Here is a 19978-nt window from a genome sequence, read left to right as displayed (position 1 = left end):
AGGTTTCCTTGTGGTATTTTCATGCATGCATATCATGTACTTTGATCAAATTCACCCCCTGCCTTACTCTTTCTTATCCACCCTCTCCCTTTCTGAAACAATTTTTAATGGGTTTCATTCTTCTTTTTTTTTAAAGTGATTTATACGCTCTGGCATAGATTTTCTTTTTAAAGAAATATTTCATTATCATATTATTGTTGTACTGGGGTACATTGTAATATTTACAAAAGTGCTTACAATACATCTTAGTTAAACTCACCCCCTCCACCCTTGTCCTTTATCCCTCCTCCCTCCATTCCTGGAATAGTTTCAACAGATATCATTTTTCCATTTTCATACATGAAAATGTATACATGTATTTCCACTACTTCACCTTCCTACCCCCATTCCTTATGGGTTCATTATTCTGTTTTCATACATGTGCATGAAATAGTTTGATAGTAATCTTCCCTTCAACCTCTCCTTTCATTGGCTCCCACCTCCAAACATCCTCCCTGTGTCCTTTTTCACATGCATGTCACTCTTTTAAAATGATTTGAGATGTGAAGGAAACACATCATCATGTTAACAATAATCCTCACTGATTGGCTGGTTTATTGGCATCTTTGCTACTTTTATGCATCTTTGGCAATTTCAATAGCAAACATATGTGGAAAGTAGAGGGTCCTTTGTTGCTTCCCATGCTCACCCTGGGGATGGGGAGGGGTCTTCAGCACAACAACCCATAGACCAAAACAATCAGGAGATCAACGAATGTTTTTTATTCTGGATGTAGAACATATGCAACTTGTTGGCCTCAGATGGGGAACAAATGTGTCTCCCAGAACTGAGAAAAAGGGGGGTGGAAAGGGGCTTTATTATGTTTTTTTTTGACTTGAGAGAAATAGCTTTTTTTTATTGTTGTGCTATGGGTATATTGTGGCATTTACAAATATTCTTACAATATATCAAATATAACATACTTGAATTCACCACTTTCATTATTCTTATATATTCCTCCTCCTGGAATAGTTTCAACAGGTCTCATTTATTCATTTGCATACATGTGTACACAGTATTTGCACCATATTCACCGTCCTGCACCCTTTCCCCACATCCTCTCCCTGAACTGGCACCACTCCCTCACCCCAGGCAGGACCTGCTCTGCCCTCCTGTTTTCTGATTTTGTAAATGAAAAAAAAATGACATTTTTGTTTAAGATAGCTCTACAGGGAGTTTCCTTGTGACACTTCCATGTATAAATGTATTATAACCTGAATTGGTTTATCTCCTCTATTTTTCTTCTTTCTATTGTATTCTCCCTTTTATGGTGGCTTCAATGGGTTTAAAAATTCTATACTCACTCTTGTATAGAAAATACATTAACCATATTCACCTTCTTAACTTCCCTCTTTTACCCTCCCCCTCTTGTATGTGACCTCTCCTTAGTGTGACCTGTTTTTCATAATATTGCTGTATTTGTATTAGTTTTGTATTCTATATATGAGGGAAAACAGGTGGCTTTTGTCTTTCTGAAACTGGCTAACTTCATGTTAAGATGATGTTCTCCTGTTCCATTCATTTACCTACAAATGACAAAATTTCATTCTTTTTTTGTGGCTGAAGGGAAGGGACTGTAAAAGGACCAGAGAAAGTAAGGTTTGCTAGCTTCTAGGAACAAAATGAAGCTCCATGCCAGAGCACACACAAGGAGGATGAAAGTGCTAATCAGGAGAAATGGCAGAGGCGTATGAGAAGAAGGGTGGGAAAGAGAGAACAAAGGGCGTTTGGTTCCATTAGAATTGGATTCTTAAGACTGAAAGACACCTTAGGGAGAAGGGAAAGGGTACTTGGCACTGCTTTCTGGATTCTGGGTATGTTTGGAATGGCCTCAGGGTCAGGCCTTTTTCCTGGTCTGCTTGTGTCTACGTCCCTCTCCATAGCACTACAGCATCATATGCATGCTGTCTTGCACAAAGAAACAAGTGAAATTGTCCCACAAATAATCATTCCTTCTCTCTTTACTTGACAGGTTGTTGATGAAACAAAGTGAGATAATATGCATGCTGGTGGTTTTGCAAAATGCAGATGGAAATTAGCCATTAGTGATGCACTCTTGGCTGGGTCTGTACTGTATTTCAGTCAAGCAGCTTAACCCTGGATGGCAGCATCTCTGGTCTTGGCAGGGCTAGGTCCCTCGTTAGTGTTGCCTAGTGCTAAAAGGGCTGTACTCACTCTCAGCTGTTGACCTGGGGGGTCAGTCCTTTGTCATTCTGAGTACTGCTGCCTGGTGGAGAGAGAAACTTGCTTCTTGTGGAAGCTTTGTAAAATCTCCCTGAGTCAAACATACCCTTTCTGCAAGGGGGGGTGAGTAGTGAGCAGGGTAGGAGTGGATATGGGTCTCTCTGGGACCATCTGAGCTATGGGTAAGAACAAGAATAAATGTCTGAAGAGGGAGACTCTGGATAATTCACCAGGGTCAGGCTCTGTCCAAGCACACTCTTAGAAACAGATCTTTATTCCATCACTGGCGTTTCTTCTGTAGCCTTGACATAGGATCCCAATTCGTCTGAATTTAGTACATTGCAAGTTTTTTCTTCAATAGCAGCCATGTGAAGGAATGGACTGACCTTTAATTTATAATCCTCGTGTCATAGAGTTTAGCAGAGCTTAACCTATGTCGGCTGTGGTTCAAAACTGTCTGCTTTGCTCTGGAGAAGGCAGGTCATGCTTTCACTGTCAGCTTGAGAATAAAATAAATTAAAAAGAGACAAGGAAGATAACAGGGGCCATTGCAAAAGGTACCAAAGGGACAGACAGAGGAGGAAGAGAAGCATCTAGAAAGAAGGAGGAAACCTGAGATGTGAATGAAGTTCTGAGAAGGGAGAAAGAAGCTGACCTGGTAAAGAAGTTTGTGGCTTTTGGTAATGTAGGGGCAGCTGAGCTGAGCCAAGGTGGTGGCAAGGGCTTGGCACAGAAGCAAAAAGGCTGATGAGAAGCCAGACACCTCCTTAGGAAGAGTCAGGACAAACTTCAGTATTAATTAAAATGCAGTTTTTTTGGCATATATGCATTCTCTGTGATGCTCAGTTCAGACACTTGCTCTGGGACCAGTGCCTTGCTCCCCTGGGTGCCAAAAGTGTAGCCCAAGGTAACCTTCAGCTGTTAGCCTTCTTTGAGATGCTTTCAGCTGAAAAACTCTGCCTTGTCTAAAGCAAATAGCCCTTTCCTGGGCACCATCATCCCACGCAGTTATGTATAGGCCTGGCACACTTCCCTTGAAGGGCACCTTAGATCCAGAGGGGAATTGCCTAGGTTCTTCATTGGACCCTCATCGTAGCTTCAAGTTTCTTTTCCCCAAACTTGCCTCTTTCCCTGTCCTTCAGCAGGTGTTGCTCCCCAGAGGATGCCCTGACAAACATCCTGCCCAATAACCTCCTTTGTAGATTATGCTACCTGTGACAAGGTGTTATTTAGTACCTAGTTTCTAAATTTATTAAGAAAGGGTGGTAACAATGATGCCAGACTTTTTGTGAATGCATCCGATTTGTATTCTTATAGCTAGGCAGTGTGGTAGGCAGAATAGTGGTCCCCAAATTTGTCCATATCCATGTCCATGGAACTGGTGAACATATTACATTACATGGCAAAGGGAGATTGAAGTTGGAGATGAAATGAAGGCTATACTCAGCTGGATTTAAAACAGATTATTCTGATTTATTTGGGTGGGCCCAATGTAGTTATAAGGGTCATTAAGATTGGAAGATGGAGGCGAAGAGGTGGGTTGGAAGAAGAGAAGTGATGATGGAAGCAGGGTGAAGAGATGCTGCAGACTTTGAAGATGGAAGGAGCCACTAGCCAAGGGATATGGGCGACCTCCAGAAGTTGAGAAAAGCGGGGAAACGGATTCTCCCTCAGTGCCTCCAGAAAGCATATAGCTACTGATACTTTGATTTTAGCCAAATGAGACCCTGTGTTGGACTTCTAACCTACAGAAACATAAGAATGCATTTACTTTGAACTAATATTAAAGCAGTAAGAAGTTAATGTAAGGAATATGTTATGGTTTAGAAACAAAGTGTGTCCCCACCCTTCCAAAAGCTCATGCATTGAAGGCTTGGTCCCCAGATGGTGGATGCAGTCACTGAGAGGTGATTGACTGTGAAGACTCTGCCTTCAGCAGTGGGTTACCCCTTCATGGAATTGTGGTATGATGGCACTATTGGGAGGTGGGGCCTATTTGGGGAAAGAGGGTCACTGGGGGTGTGTCCTAGAGAAAAGAAATTCTCCTCCCCCCCAATCTTCTTCCTGGATGCCACGAGCAGCTTCCTCCATCCCAGGTTCCAACTACCCATGATATTGTGCCTTGTGTATATACATGTGTGTGCATGTGTATGTGTGTGTATGTGTACAGTTGTCTCTTGGTATTTGTAAGGTTTTGATTCCAGGACATCCCATCCTTATAGGTACCAAAGCCAATGGATGCTCAGATTCCTTATATAAAATAGCATAGAATTTGTATATCATCTACATACATTCTATTGTATACTTTTAATCATCTCTAAATTACACAGCAATGAAAATGCTGTGTAACTTGTCATACTGTATTATTTAGGGAATAAGGACAAGAAATCTGTGCATGTTCGATATAGATACAACATTTTTTGAATATTTTCCATCAGAATTTGGTTGAATTCATGGATATGGATATGGAAACACACACACACACACACACACACACACACACACACACACACACAAGTATTAAAAACATACCAGGACACTAAATCTTTCCCTGAGTTCTGGTCTTCAACTTTTGGGAAGGCTAAATTTCCAGAAAGCAAAGACATTCTTTCAAAAGTTTCTTTCTTTATACACATGCTTGATAAATAGAATAATGAAACATGTTAAAATTGCTTGAAAAGGGAGGAAAAAGGGAAAAGAAAGAATAACAGAAAGAATGAATTTGCTCAAAATATACTATAGGTAGTTTGGAAATATTACAGTGAAACCCTTTTGCACAATTAATGTGCTGTTATAAAAAAGAGAAAAAAATAAAGCATTAAGAATAAGTGGATTTAGAAAATACAAAATTTCAAATACAAAAGAATCAAAATTGATTAACAAAAAATAATTCAAGCTATAGGACTTGGGGTATAGTGAAGACAGAAGATATCAAGGTAAATTAAATGAAAAGGCTAGGGTCTGTGCAGTTCAGATATCTGATGGGTAGCATGTATTTCTTCTTTCTTTTTCATCCAGTAAATATCGACTTTGAGACCACTCTTTCTTGCCCTCCCCCTAGTATCTTAACTAATTGCACTAAACTTTGAGAATCATCACCTGTCAAAACGATAGACTCTCAGGTTTGATCCACCAGAGGTTTGAACCAAACAGGCCCAAAGCTCAGTCCAGGAATCTGAATTTTGATCAGACATGCCGGGAGATTCTGATTTGGGTGGTCTGTAGGCTACACTTTATGAAACTCTGCCCTGCTGGAATCCCAAAACAATTTCAAGTGATATATTCCTTTGTGAAAACACTTGATGAATTAACCTCTATCATAAATAGGGAGTTGGAGACCTCCCTTTTGCTCCCCCTCCAGGGAATTGTATGAGTTAATCCATTTCATAAATAAAATCTCAGTTGCAAGTCAAATATTAATTTCCTATGTGGGACAGTAGAGAGCCTCTTTTCTATCAAACCTCCTCATGACAACAGTTGCAATGATGCCGATGAAAAGTGATTGCTCGTGGGGAGATTTTTATGATGTGATTTTGACTAACAAAGGGAAGAGAAAAATCCAATTAAGTTCCAGGGAGGAATGACAGAGGGCGATCATAACACAGCCGTATTGTTCCAATCGGCATCCTCTTCTAGAACAGAGACCCTGGGCAGAATTAACTCCTCAGCAGACAGCAGGGTGCTGGGGAACAATGTCCCGCAAGTGAGTAGGGTGGGAAATATGTAGGGGAGGACCATGAATTTTCTAACATGCCCAAAATGCAGAAATTTCATTTAAAGTTATTTTGATGTAATTTAAACTAAGATATGGTGAAGAATGGAGCTATGAAACTCACTGTAGTGCTGTGCCCTGGGACACCTTTGGGTAGGGGTGGGATTTCTGACTTTGAGACTTTGGACATGGGAAGACTGGGGCACATTTGCTTCCTAGAAGTTGGGTTGGGGAACTGACACTAGATTGTTGATGGTTTTGTAGCACCCCAGGAGGAGAAAAGCTCAGATTTTGTGGAAGATGCACTTGAATGTCCAAAACTGGGGTCAACCCCAAGAACAGCTAGTATCTCTTTAGTGTTTTAAATCTGAGATCCTTTATGTCATTTACTTTTGCATTTGTAATAAAAAGTGCATTTTAAATCACAGCTGTAGTTGCCAGTTTCAAAACAGCTGAAGTGATAATGAAAAGCAATAGTCCCTTCCGCATCCTTCCCACCCACGTCTTCATCCTCAGAGCTATTATTTGTTTCTTCCAGTTCTGGCTCTGAGATGCCAGTTCCACTGGCATTTGTTGTATGGAAATACTGGATGTCACAAGGGACCCACCAGGTGCTGGATGCTTTCTCTGATGAGGTCTTAAGATGAATATTTACTTTTTGTGTTTAATAAGATTTTCCTTGACTGTAATGATGTGTTGACACACAAATCATTATAAGACTGATACTAATAATAGAACTACTAGCATTGAGTGAGTATTTGTAAGAACCAAGAGAACTTGTCTAAATATTTCACAGAGATGAATCTTTGTGAGTCTTTAAGGGATGTTAGTAACTCTCATTTTTTTTTTGTATGAAGGAATTGAGGCACAGAGAAACTAAATAAATACTTGACCATTTTCTTCCCTTGTTTTTTTTTTTAACCATTCTTCCATGAACAAATGGAGAAACAAAAGTCTTCATTTGAGACTTCAGGTGATGAAGTCAGGTGATGACCATGGTCATGCAATTAGGGGGGCGTCAAATGGAGCTAGAATGCAGGACTTCAGGCTCCAAATTTTGGGCCTTTCCAATATGCTATTTCGTTCCTAGTGCCTTAATTTCTGAACCATTTCCTTCAACCCAGAAAAACTTTTGAAGAATCCAAAGAAATGAAAGAATAAAGTCCAGGCCACCACTCCCTCCCTGGCGTATTTAAGTAAGCTGCAGGGAAGGCCAGGCCATTTATTTTCAGGAACAGCCTAATGATCACCCAGCAAGTCCAGTTACGGATGTGGTTCATCAGGCCACCTGGATATACTAGCACAAGAAGCTCACAGTCTGTCTCAGACTGATGGATTGCTCGGGTTATTAATACGGAAAAGGAGGGAGATTTACTTTCAGTAGTGGAATTAAGGTGCTGCAATGCACCCTGGACTAGTTGTTTTAGAATAACAGGGGACTGAGTTTCTCTTGGAAAAAGACTTAATTTTTATTGAAAACCTACCACCTTCAAATGGCCAGGAAGTTGAAGAACTATAAAACTGTCAAACGGCCCCATTATTAAAAGCTTTGTTTGACAAATCTTCCACTGCTAGGGTAGCTCATGCATTTTCGCTCCTTTCTCGCAAGAAATAAAACCACTCACTTATGCAAACCTCTGACAAGGAATGGAAAAAGATGGACTTGTAAATACGAACAGAGACACTTCGGCCCATTCCTGCAACCTAATGGAACTGAGAGCCGTTCATAAATCTTGGGCCACTTGGACAGAATGGTGGCTCCACAACTTCTCATCTCACTGGGTTCAGAGCTGAGGGATGTGTCCTTGTTTCTGGAAGGCTCTGTGTTAATGAGGGGAGGAATTTAAGGGCATGAAATGCTTTGCTACCATAGTCTTCCTGTGTTGGTTTCCTATTATCCCATAATAAAGGACCTACAGATATGGAGACTGAGCTCACATTTATTGTCTCATGGTTTTGGGGGCTCAGGGGTCCAGACACAGTTTCATTGGGCCTTTTGTCTAGGATCTCATAAGGCTGAAATCCCAATGTCTGCTAAGGCAGGGTTCTCATTTGGAAGCTCAACTAGGGAAAGGTCCAATTCCCCATTTGCATAATTATTGGCAGTATTGGTCCCTTGTTGTTGGAGCTTAAGTTCGTTGTTGTTGGCTGTTGGCCTGAGGCAGCCTTTGACTTTTAACCATGCCATTTATTTATACACGAACTTCTCCAACATGCCTATTTGCTTCACCCAGCCATAAAGAGGAGCCACCAGTGCATCTGCTGTCAAGATGGAGTCTTACATAATGAGTATGGCCATAAAAGGCACAACCCCACATCTGTGCCATATTCTACTGGTCAAGAGTAGGTTATGGGTCCTGTTGTGTCAACGGGGGAGATGACACAAGCCTGTGGATATCAGAAGGTGGGGATCATTGAGGTCATGGCACGTCCCTAACTTACCTCTTGGATTGATCAAGTTAGGTGTGTTTAACCTGAACTACTGCAATAGAAAGAAACATGGAAGCATGGAAGGAAGAAGAGAAGGCCTCTTTATGGGACGCTTTGGACAAATGAGAAAGCAGTGGTCTGTTTCAGAACGCCATCAAAAGAAGGCATGAAGTTCTTTCCTTGGATGAATGTCCTTTTCATTCTGCATATTAATGGATGAGATATGAGTTTTAGGTCTCCAAGCCAATCTGATAAGGTCACTGAATTCACCCGATGTATACCCCTAGACAGTGATTATCATTAGGATTTCTATATGATTTACATAGTTTGGGAAACCACCATTTTATGTTTTTTGAATGATTGGTTTTCCCATCCAGCATGGGCTTTCTTGTCAATGATCAGTTTCTGCATGCCCACTCTGCAGTTGTTTAATCAGAAGCTCTGAGGAGCACTTAAGAATGGCAACTGTTAAGCAAAAATGTTCAGTGAACTAGTGTGGTGCATGGTTTTCTTTTGTGTGAGTAAGTGAGCACAGATGAATTGAGAAGAGACAAGGAGGGAAGGCTGGGGCAGGGATGGAGGGAGACACACAACTAGCAATCTTATATGCAGTTGGTATAATTCAGGGTTTCTCCACCTTGGCACTATTGACATTTGCACCCAGGTTGTTCTTTGTTGTCGGAGTAGGGGGTGGGGGGGGCTGTCCTGTAAACTGTAGAATGTTTAGCAGCTTCTATAGTTTCCACCTACCGGATGCCAGGAGCACTTCACCCCACCTCTTTTTCTACAGATTGCAAAATGTTCCTTGGTGAAGAGAGCTAAATCCATATCCCAGTTGAGAATCACTGATATAATTTCAGCACATAGCAAATGACATTGTTATTTTTGGAGCCTTGAGTTGTTTTACCTAGACACATGCAACTTTTTAGATTTTTATAAGATTTAGAAACATCTCATAAAATGTCTTCTCTTTTGGGAGTCAACATAGCTGGCTAAGAATATGGACTTTGGACTTTTGCAGGTGGACATCCTAGTGTTTGGTTTCTGGCTCTGCCATTTATCAGGTATGTGACTAGGGACAAATTAAAAAAATGCCTCTGATCTGTTCTCCTTGCCTGGAAAATGGAAAGAACAACACTTTTAGTAGTTGTAATCACACATAATATGTGCAATATGCTTAGAACACAGGTCATATGCAAAAGAAATTTCCAGTGTTAGTTATTTTCACTGCTATTAGAATGTTTAGATATCCAGGCTACTTCAGATTGGTCATTGTCTTTCCTTACACTTTCTTGACTTCTGATTTTGTTGCTTGGAGCAATGCAAGCAGAGTCTTCCTGTGGGCTCAGCTACTTTGTTTAGAAGAGAATTACTGGGAGGTATTGGAACATAGGATGGGCCAGCTTCAGTGAGAAGAGCAGGTGTGGCCAGGAAAGGAGCCTGGAAGGTATCACTGGGGGTGTTTCTTGGTAATTACAACTCTAAGGTCTCTCCTTTCCTCCTGGGAGATCTTGCTTTCCACTGGATGCAAACTACTCTTATTTTCCCATTGATATGAAGTACTTTCATGCATTAACCCATATGCACACACACATTTTATTGAGCCATAACAACATAAAAATGCACCATTTTCACTATTCGTAAGTGTACAGTTCTGTGGCATCAAGAGCACTCACATCATTGCAGACCCAGCATTGCTGTACTTCTCCAGAAGTTTTTCATCAGTCCAAACAGAAACTGTGTACTCATTAGGCAATGCTCCCTCTGGTCCCCAAGCTTATGGCAATCACCATTCTACGTAACCACTATGAGCTCTATGATAGCATCTGCCCTTTTGCGATTGGCTTTGCTACCATCATATCTTCAAGGTTCATCTATATTGTATTATGTGACAAAATTTCCTCCTTTCTAAGACTGAATAATATTCTATTATGTGTCTAGAGCACATCTGTTTACCCATTCATTTGCCAAAGGACAGACACCTGGGTTGTGTCCACCTTTTGGCTGTCACAATAATACTGCTACGAACATGGATGTAGTAATATGTTTGAGTCCTGGCTTTCATTTCTTTTGCATATATACCCAGAAGTCAGATTTCTGGCTTATATGGTGATTTTATGTTTAATATTCTGAGGAACCGCCATGCTGTTTCCGCCATTTTATATTTTCACCAATAGTGTACAAGGGTTCAATTTCCTCCATATCTTTGCCAGCATGTTTCCTTTTGGTTTTTTTAAAAAATGGCAATCCTAACAGATATGAAGTGTTACCTCACTGTGGTTTTGATTTGCATTTCCCTAACGATGAGTGATGTTAAGCATATTTTCATGTGTGTCTTTGTATTTCAAGAAAGAATTCTGTGAGGCTTTAAAACCTTCCTAGTGAATAGTTCATTTAATAGTGGGATTTCAGGTTTCTCTAAAGAGTTTATGCAGTGAGATCTCCCCAGTTCCAAATACCCTAATGTCCAGAAGTGTACAGGGTGTCTGTTTACTGCCTGCCTGAGGTCATTCCCAGATGTTCTAGGGTCTGAAAACTCCCTGGTAGAAGCTCTGCACATTCATCTTGGTTATCAAGTAATATCCCGCCTACGAAGTCTGCTGAGGAAAGCATGGCCAGCTGCCATCTCTTTAATATTTAGAAATCTGCCTTAATAAATCCTAGCCCTTCCTGCACATTGCTATCTGTATTCGTGGTCTCCAGGTTTCTGGGAATTCAGTGGGATGGTTTCTTATCTGTTAGCTTGTCAGAAACAGGCACGAGAACAATCAAATGTTCATCTATTCACATCTGGTGTTCTGCAGGGAACAGCATTTAGACCCCTACCGTGTTTAACTGTATAAATGGTCTCTATCTATCATCTAAATCAGAACTGCTTATGTGCAGAGCAAACTACATCAGATAGAGAGCCACATGTATGGTGGGTGTTGGGGAGGGGGCAGACTTTTCTGTCCTCCTTAAACATTGGGAACTTACAGAATTCTCACTATAGCTCTTTCTTACTTTTTCCATGCTGATTTCTAGTTTGAGTTTAGCTTTTAATTATGGTGCCATGTGATGTGTGTGTGTGTGTGTGTGTGTGTGTGTGTGTGCATGCCTGTGGATGTGTGTGCATCTTTGGGTCTACTTACATCTGCATCCTGTGGTTCTCACCTCTGTATTTGCACTTGGGTCATCAATCCTTACACATTTTTCTGTATGTGCTTTTGCATAGTCTTTTGGTGTCTGCATGTTTGTCTATATTTATTTTGGATAGCTCTCTGTGTGTCTTGTGTCTCTCCATGCCAGCATAGGTCTGCATAGTTGTGTGCCTCTGGTTGGCTTTCCTGAATCATGAATGCTTTCCCTTTCCACATCTCTTTCTCTTGTGCATGGGTGCAGACCATCCATTTTTATGCTGCAAAAGCATTATGGGTCTGGGATATTATGGAAGAGGCAGCTATCCTTGTGACAACTCTGAGGCATGGCTCTCAGTGTCTTTGGGAAGTGCCTTGCCCTCAGCTATGTGCAGCAGTGTGCTGAAAACACTCTAGTGGCAGAAGCACCTGTACTGAAATCAGTGCCTCCTGGATTTTGGCTGCTAACAAGACCCGTACACAAGTGCCTCCATGACCAAATGCACTCATCCCTGTAAAGAAAGGGGCTGAGAGTGGGTGGAATTCCAGCAATCCATTCTTCTGCCAGCTCCAGGTAGCTCCCCAATCTGGAATTATTTTGTTTCTAGAATACACAGCACTGTAGGTTATGTTGAGTAAGTTCCTCCCTTTCTTTAAACTGCTTGCCCTCTACTGTGCCCTGGTTTCTCCCTCTGGCTCTCATGGATGGCTCAATCCTTTCTGTATTATTATGTTATCAACAGGTCAGAGGATGGTGATGGTTAATTGTTATCATTACCATCATTGTCAATCCAAACTTAGGTTTACATGACACTTTATGACATGACCTCCTTCAGACCAAGTTAAGCTAGCCACACAAGTGAAATAATGGGCATTTTCCCCAGCAGCAGTTGGTATTGACTCAAGAATGACAATGCATCAGACACGATGCTAAGCCCTTTATATCGATTAAACTACTTAATATTCAGCACCACCCTAGGGAAAACATGCTTTTATGGCCTCCATTTAACAGACAGGGAAATGGATTACAAGAGAGCCTAAGTAATTAGCCTGGGGTCACATAGTTAGTCAGTGGTAGAGTTAGGAAAAGAGGACAGACATCTTGGATAAGAGTTCAAGTCCTGAACCATTATGGGGTGAAAACACTGGATCCAGCCAAGGTCCTAAATGGTACAACATTTGTCTTCATTTTTTAATTGTTGTGCTGAGTGGGGGTACATTATGACATTTACAAAAGTTATTATAATATATCAAATATAGCTACTTGAATTCACTCCCTCTACCATACTTCTTTTTTCCTCCTCCCTCCATTCCTGGAATGGTTTCGACAGTTCTCAGTTTTCCATTTTTGTACATGTGCATTTGAACTATATTTACCCTCCTATGCTCTTTCCCCATGTTCTTCCCCTCCCACTGGAACTAACCCCCCAGGATGGACTTGTTCTGCCCTCCTGTTTTCTGATTTTGTAAATGAAAATAGATGACATTTTTGTTTGTTGAAGATAGCTCTACAGGGAATTTTCTTGTGACATTTCCATGTACATATGTATTATAACCTGAATTGGTTCATCTCCTCTATTTTTCTTCTTTCTCCCTTAGTCACCTTCTTATGGTGATTTCAACAGATTTTAAAATTCTGTATTTATTCTTGTATTGAAAGTATATCAACCATATTCACCTTCTTAACTTCCTTCTTTTACCCTCCCCTTCTTGTATGTGTCCTCTCCTTAGTGTGACTTGTTTTTCATAATATTTCTGTATTTGTATTAGGTCCATATTCCATATATGAGAGAAAACATGCAGCTTTTGGCCTTCTGAACCTGGCTAACTTCACTTAAGGTGATGTTCTCCAGTTCCGTCCATTTACCTGCAAATAAAAAAATTTCATTTTCTTTGGGGCCGATTAAATTCTATTGTATATAAATACCACATTTTCTTAACCCATTCATCAGTAGTGGGGCATCTTGGCTGTTTCCATACATGATCATTGTGAATAGTGCTGCAGTAAACATGGGTGTGCAGGTGTTTGGGTTTGTCATCTTGATGCTCTCAGGACCAGTGATACTAAGGATGACCTTAGAGCTTTGGACTATGTTTGGGCAACACAGTCTTCCCAGTTGTTCTAGACTGACTGTTGGTACACACACACACACACACACACACACACACACAGACACACACTCACACACACTCACATACACTCACACACACTTCTTCTTATAGCTTTAGAGAATATTGTTGTATGGATGAACAGGAGGAAGGGAGAGTTGGGAAGATGTTGGTCAAAGGATACAAAGTTCAGTTACACAGGAGGAGTAAATTCAAGAGATTTATTGAAGAACATTGTAACTATAGTTAATAAAAAGGCTTGTGGAGTGGCTCAAGCACTGAGTGCCTGCTTAGCAAGCATAAGGCTCTGAGTTCAAACCCCAGTGCTATCAATAAAAAGTAGTAACAATGTGCTGTATTCTTGAAAATTGCCAGGAGAGGAGGTTTTGAATAAAACCTGTGATCAGCATGAGAGGTAATGAGTATGCCAAGTAGCTTGACTGGCCCTTCCACAGCATGCACACATGTCAAAACCTCACGCTGTACACCCTAAATATGTGCAACTCTTACCTGTCAGTTAAAAATAATTTAAAAAGATTGTTGGCAGCATTGCTAATACCTCTGTTTTTCTCATACCTCCTATCTGACACAGTACTGACTCCTGCCAACTCTGTCTTCAAAATATGTCCAGAGTTCAATTACTTCTCTGTGCCGTCTGCACCCCTGCTGCAGGCTGCTGTGCCTTGCCTCTGGATCTTGCAGTAGTCTCTACCTGGCTGTACTGGCTATGTAGTTACCCAGTGATCCACTCGCCACATGGTCAGTGTGGTCAAATCTTTTTCCTCTTTCGGACCCTCAATGGTTCCCATCTCCTTCACAGGAAAAGCCAACCTCCTCCCTGCTGGACCCAAATGATCTGGTCCATATTTACTCTGCTACACCCATCTCACCTCTCCTCCAACCTGCCCTGCACACACACCCCGGTGCCCTCTCCCTTGGGCTTGGAGTCCTTTTCTCTACACCAACCCGGCAGCTTTCCATTCACTTCTGTGACCCTCTGTTATTCCCTCCCCAATCCCTAAAGTTTAATTAACCTATTACTTTTTATTTTTCCCCTAAACTGTTATGACCATGCAACACTTCATATATGCTTATTTTTTTATTATCTACCTCCCTACTAGCTGTGGCTAGGATTGCTGTGTGGGACTGCAGTGTACTTGTAGTTGGCACATAGTATACACTCAGTTTACATCTGCTGATTGATATATATGACAGCACAGGCATGAAATACAGAGTTCAAAAGGTACAAGAGGGAAGTGCTCTTTTCTAGTACTATTCTTTAGGCATACATCTTTCTTATGAGGCAACTGGCCTTGCTGGTTGTCCTGTATCCAGAGATATTCTATACTGAAAAGTGTATGTGCGCGTGTGTGTGTATTTGAGCATGCATGTACACCTGTATCTACATTTATGCACATTTGTAACAGTATCATACATGGACTTTAAAAAAAACCCCTTTATTTCTTTACTTACTATCTTGGCAATCCTTTAGCATTAGGACATAAAGAACAGCTTCAAGTTTTTTACTTTTTGCATATTACATAATTATACAAACATGCATATGTGTTGTAGCAGTCCCCTATTGATGGACTTTGGACAGTTCCCAATATTTTGCTCTCACAGACATGGCTGTCATTAATAATGCAGTGTTTGCATCATTTCTCACAAATGCAAGTCTATCTGTGGGATGGATTCCTAGAAGTGGAATTGTGCTGGCTTACTTAAAAAAAAAATCAATGCTTGGCTAGTTCAGCTTTCTCAAGAGGGGGGTTCATGGCAATTCTGATCCAGAGGGTAGCTGTACTACTGTGTATCATTATGTCAAAATTAAAAATCGACTCATTATACAGTTGATGGGGATTTGAAATGAGTGCAAACTCAGAAGCTCTGCCCACCACCCCTCCCTCCTGCCTTGAAGAGATGCATGAGCCTCAGAGTCTGTAAATGGCAGAGAGCTTCATAGCATAGCTTCCTGATAACAATAGCACACCACCTAATTTTCTCTATGAGCAGCTTAAGGTCAGCCCTTCACTTCTTTAGTTTTGACTTTGACTTTGCTCAGTGTCTCACCAGAGGTCATTTTTCTGCATTCTTGTGCAGTTGAATCTGAAGTTGGATGTGGAGTATGGTTAGTATACACCACAGCAAAAGACTGAGGAGAGAAAGGGAAAATGCAGAACATTATCTCTGTTTCAGCCTCTGGACTTTATTCTTTCCCTTTCTGTAAAATGGGGGTAATAACCCCTTAGCACTCATGGGACTGTTCTAGGGATTTGACTGGCTTATATATGCACTTGTTAAAAAGAATTTACTAAATGCCATCCATGAGTGAGGCTATTCTGAGGTCCAGGAATTTAGATTTGAATAAAATTCACAAAATTGCTTGACCACCTGGATATGGTGATGTGTGAAGAGCTGTGCCTAAGGCAGAGTGGGCATTCCTGGCATTTATCATCACCGGAGGGCAAAAAGGAACCTGTTCTCTTTGGGAGAATTGGAGCAGAGGGAATCTATTTGCATTTGCATCAAAGGATGAGGGTATCAGTTTTCTAGAAGAAAAGGGGTTGATTGCAGGAATTTCTGGCAAAGAGCACAGTGCCAGAAGGGAATAGAGATGGAGGACCATGATGGTGTTTGTACAACACCCAAACCTACTCTGACATCATGCTGGAGCGAGGACTTCTCTTTCCCCCTCACCATGTGAATGACGGACTTCGGGTCTCTCAGCCTGTCTTCTTGTTTCCCATGCTCGATTCTTTCCTGACTTGGACATCACCTGCTACTTCTGATCCACTGCTGTCCAGGTCCTACTGAGCTTCCTCCCATGCAAGACCTCATGCATTCCCTCCAACCCTTCTCACACCGTGACCTGGGTATTTCAGCAAAATAGCCTACAGTAGACCAACATTTGCTCATGTGTGTTCCATGTCGGTTTCCTTATGGTTTTTAATCATTCTCTTTTTGACTTGATAAATGAGTCTTGGCTTCTCACAACTTTCCTGAAGACCCAGGGTAAAAAAACATCCTTTCTGGTAGCTATAGCAGTTGTAAGGGAAAAATGAGCCTTCGCTATACTCAATAAATCACTTTGTCACCTTAATCTTTTATTGATCTCAATAAAAGTTGTATTTTGTTTCTTAACAAAAATCCACCAGGGAAGACATCCTATATAGGTGGGGGCAAGATGAGAGTACCGGTCAAGCCATCACCTCGTAACGTTATTTATGGGAGAGCCATGGACTTCAGGAGGCCAAGGCGGGGGTGGGGTGGGGGGGGCAGGAGACTAAGAAACCATTCTCACAAGTAATGCATCGTATTTTAAAAGACACACTTGAATCCAGGTAGCCCACTCACAGACAAGACTCTGAAGCTATATTTTATGCAGGCTTTTATAAACAGGTCATAAACATCCTGCTTCTCTAAGCCAAGAAAGCAAAGGCTCTTTCCTGCTCTCAGGCAATGCATCTATGTGGTCAGTTAAATTTAGAACATGGTAATCTCTGTAGTACTCCTGGCTGGCCTGATCTCAAGGGGAAGATTATCAGAACAGGTTACTCACGAGAATGAGGAGTATTTCATCAGGGCTGGGAATAAAGCTTTTGTTAAGATTTGGAATAAATATATTCTTCCCTTGCTGCAGAGATAAAGAAATACTAATAAAAATGGTCTTCAATGTTAATAGGTGTGTCTTCTCATATCCCCCCTAAGGTATGAGTAAAGGAAGAGCTTGGTGATTTGAGCTTAAAAAAAAAAAGATGTAAAATAGCACTGTGTTCATGCAAATTTTCTCTCGTGTCTGCTTTTTCTGTAAGACTCAATTAAATTGTTATCTCTACCAAGGCTTCATCCATGAGACCTTGGCATTTTTATTTTCGCCAAATCCCTATGATTTGCTCTCTTATATTGGTGTCAGACCATTTTGGTATGAGTCAGGCAAGGTCTTCGGCTTCATGGAGCTGCCATTCTCAGGTGACACACAGTTATCCCTTTTTTTTGGTTTTGTGTTCTGTGGTTCAGCTAACTGTGGTCAATCACAGTCTACAAATATTTAGAAAATTCTAGAAATAAATAACTCATAAATTTTAAGTAACTTTTTATTATAATATATTGTTAAAATTATCTTATCATTAGCTATTATGAATATCTTTTTGTGCCTAGTTTCTAAATTAAACTTAATCATAGATATGTACTTATAGAAAAACTATAGCACACATAGGGTTTGGTACTATCTTCAGGTTTAGGTATCCACTAGAGGCTTTGGGTTGTATCCTCTGTGAATAAGGGGGGGGAGGGTGGGTGGCAGGTATATGACTGAAGCCCAAATCTTGCTGCATGGTGCCAAAAACATGGAAACTAATGTTTGTTTCCATTTCTTTCATCCGACTGATGGCTGTCACAGCACATCTGGCCTTAACTTTGTGTGTGTGTGTGTGTGTTTGCGCACACGCACAGGGATTTAGGGTTAATATCTCTGAAAGCAGAGATATGAACCCAATAATGTCCAAAGAATGACTTTAGCACTTGGTATAATGCCAATTAACATTAACTGAGTGCTTTACCAAGTCAAACACCATGGGGTCTTAGTGATGGATGACATTTATTGGGTGCTTCCTATGTAGCAAGCACTTTACTAACTACTTTTCATGTATTCATCTCATAATTTTTGTATCAATCCCAGGATTTAGGTAACATTGATATTCTTGTTTTTCCAAGGAGGAAGCCATGACACACACAGGTGAAGAAACATGCCCATAGCCTCCCATTGGTAGGACAGAGCTGGGTTAGGAGCTTGGGCTCTATGGTTCCAGCTTCTGACCATGTCACTTTTCTCTGCCCCTCTAAAACTTTATGATTCTAATTCTCCTATTCTCATTAGTGAGTTCATGTGCTCACTGATCACCTTTAATATTCAAACCAGCAGGGGAAAACATTCTGGCACTGGTTTGGCCAGTCTGAGACAGTGGACATGTGGGTAAACTAAAGTTGGTCAAATGTTCTACAGGTTCCATGAGCAGTGGCTGCATCCCTGTGATTGGGTTTCAATGTGGCTGTCACTCAAGCATCTCTGCCTGTGATAAGGAAGAATTCCCAGTGAAAAAGGGGGCATTCAGCACAAAGATCTTTCTAGTAAGCGAACATTATCTCCTCCCTGCTCTGCTCTACTGGAAGTATGATGGACTGCATAAACTCATTATCAGATGCCACCCAGGATAAGCTAGGGAATAAAGAGATGACTCCAGAAGATTTTTGGTTGTCTTTTTTCCCCTATCCATATGCAGCAATCCATCCACCTCCAGACTGTAGAAAGCTCAGGTCTGTGCACATTCAAGGAAATATAAAGTACTATATAAAACAAAAGGGGTTGTTAGTAAAACAGATGTGATGTTAATTGCACTTGTGAGAGCAGCATAAATAAAGCAATACATGCACTAGAAAATCCTTTTATGATGCTCAGATTTTACAAAACTGGCTTTTCTGCAAATGTAAAGAAAAAAAATAAAAGCACAATTACCAGACTAAGATCTTTAAAAGTCATTCAGATTCATGGTAATGAAACTAATGATTTTCAATATCTCATTCAGCTTTTTTTCATTCAATAAATATTTGCTGGAGGTCTGCTATATGCTAGATCATGTGCTCAGTGCTTACGATCATAAAGAATGACTTTTCTTTTTTTTTTTTTTTGGTGGGACAAGGCTTTGAACTCAGGAATTTGCACTCAAAAAGCAGGTGCTCTACCACTTACACCACATCCGCCAGAATATCTTACTCTTGCCTGCGAGGAACTCCAAGTTCAAATGCCCAAGTAAATATTTAGGGAAGTGGTGAGGGGTAGGAGGGTCAAAAGGAAATTTGGCAATATCTGGGGACATTCTTTTGCACAACTGGGAAGATTGCATTTGGCACAGTAGGTAGAGCCCAAGGATGCTACTAAACATCCTATAAGGCAGAGGACCACCCCTCCCCCCCAGCAAAGAACTGTTTGGCCCCAAATGCTAATAGTATCAGACTGTCAGATAATGAGTTTTATGAGAAGGGCACATGCAAGTTCTATAGGAACACAGAAGGATCAACTAAATCAGGCACTGGGACCATTTGCATGAAGAAAGTGACATCTGAGTCAATAATAGATTGCTAAAGCTTGCTTTGTGGAAAAAGAGGAAGGGTGTTCATAGCCAAGGGACCAGGATGTGCAAAGACCCATTGGCATATAAGAACAAGGTAGATTCAGGGCTCAGCACATGCACATGTCTGGGGAGAAGAGCAGGGAAAAGACAAAGCGATGAGGATGGAAGATGTTGTAAAGGCTTTTAAATGCCATACTCAGGATTCTGGAGCCTCTGTTAGATCTGTTAGATCTGTTAGATCGAGGCTCAGCAAACCACAG

This window comes from Castor canadensis, chromosome 17 (assembly GCF_047511655.1).
Source record: "Castor canadensis chromosome 17, mCasCan1.hap1v2, whole genome shotgun sequence".
NCBI lineage: Eukaryota > Metazoa > Chordata > Mammalia > Rodentia > Castoridae > Castor > Castor canadensis.
Note: the sequence above shows the minus strand (reverse complement) of the source record.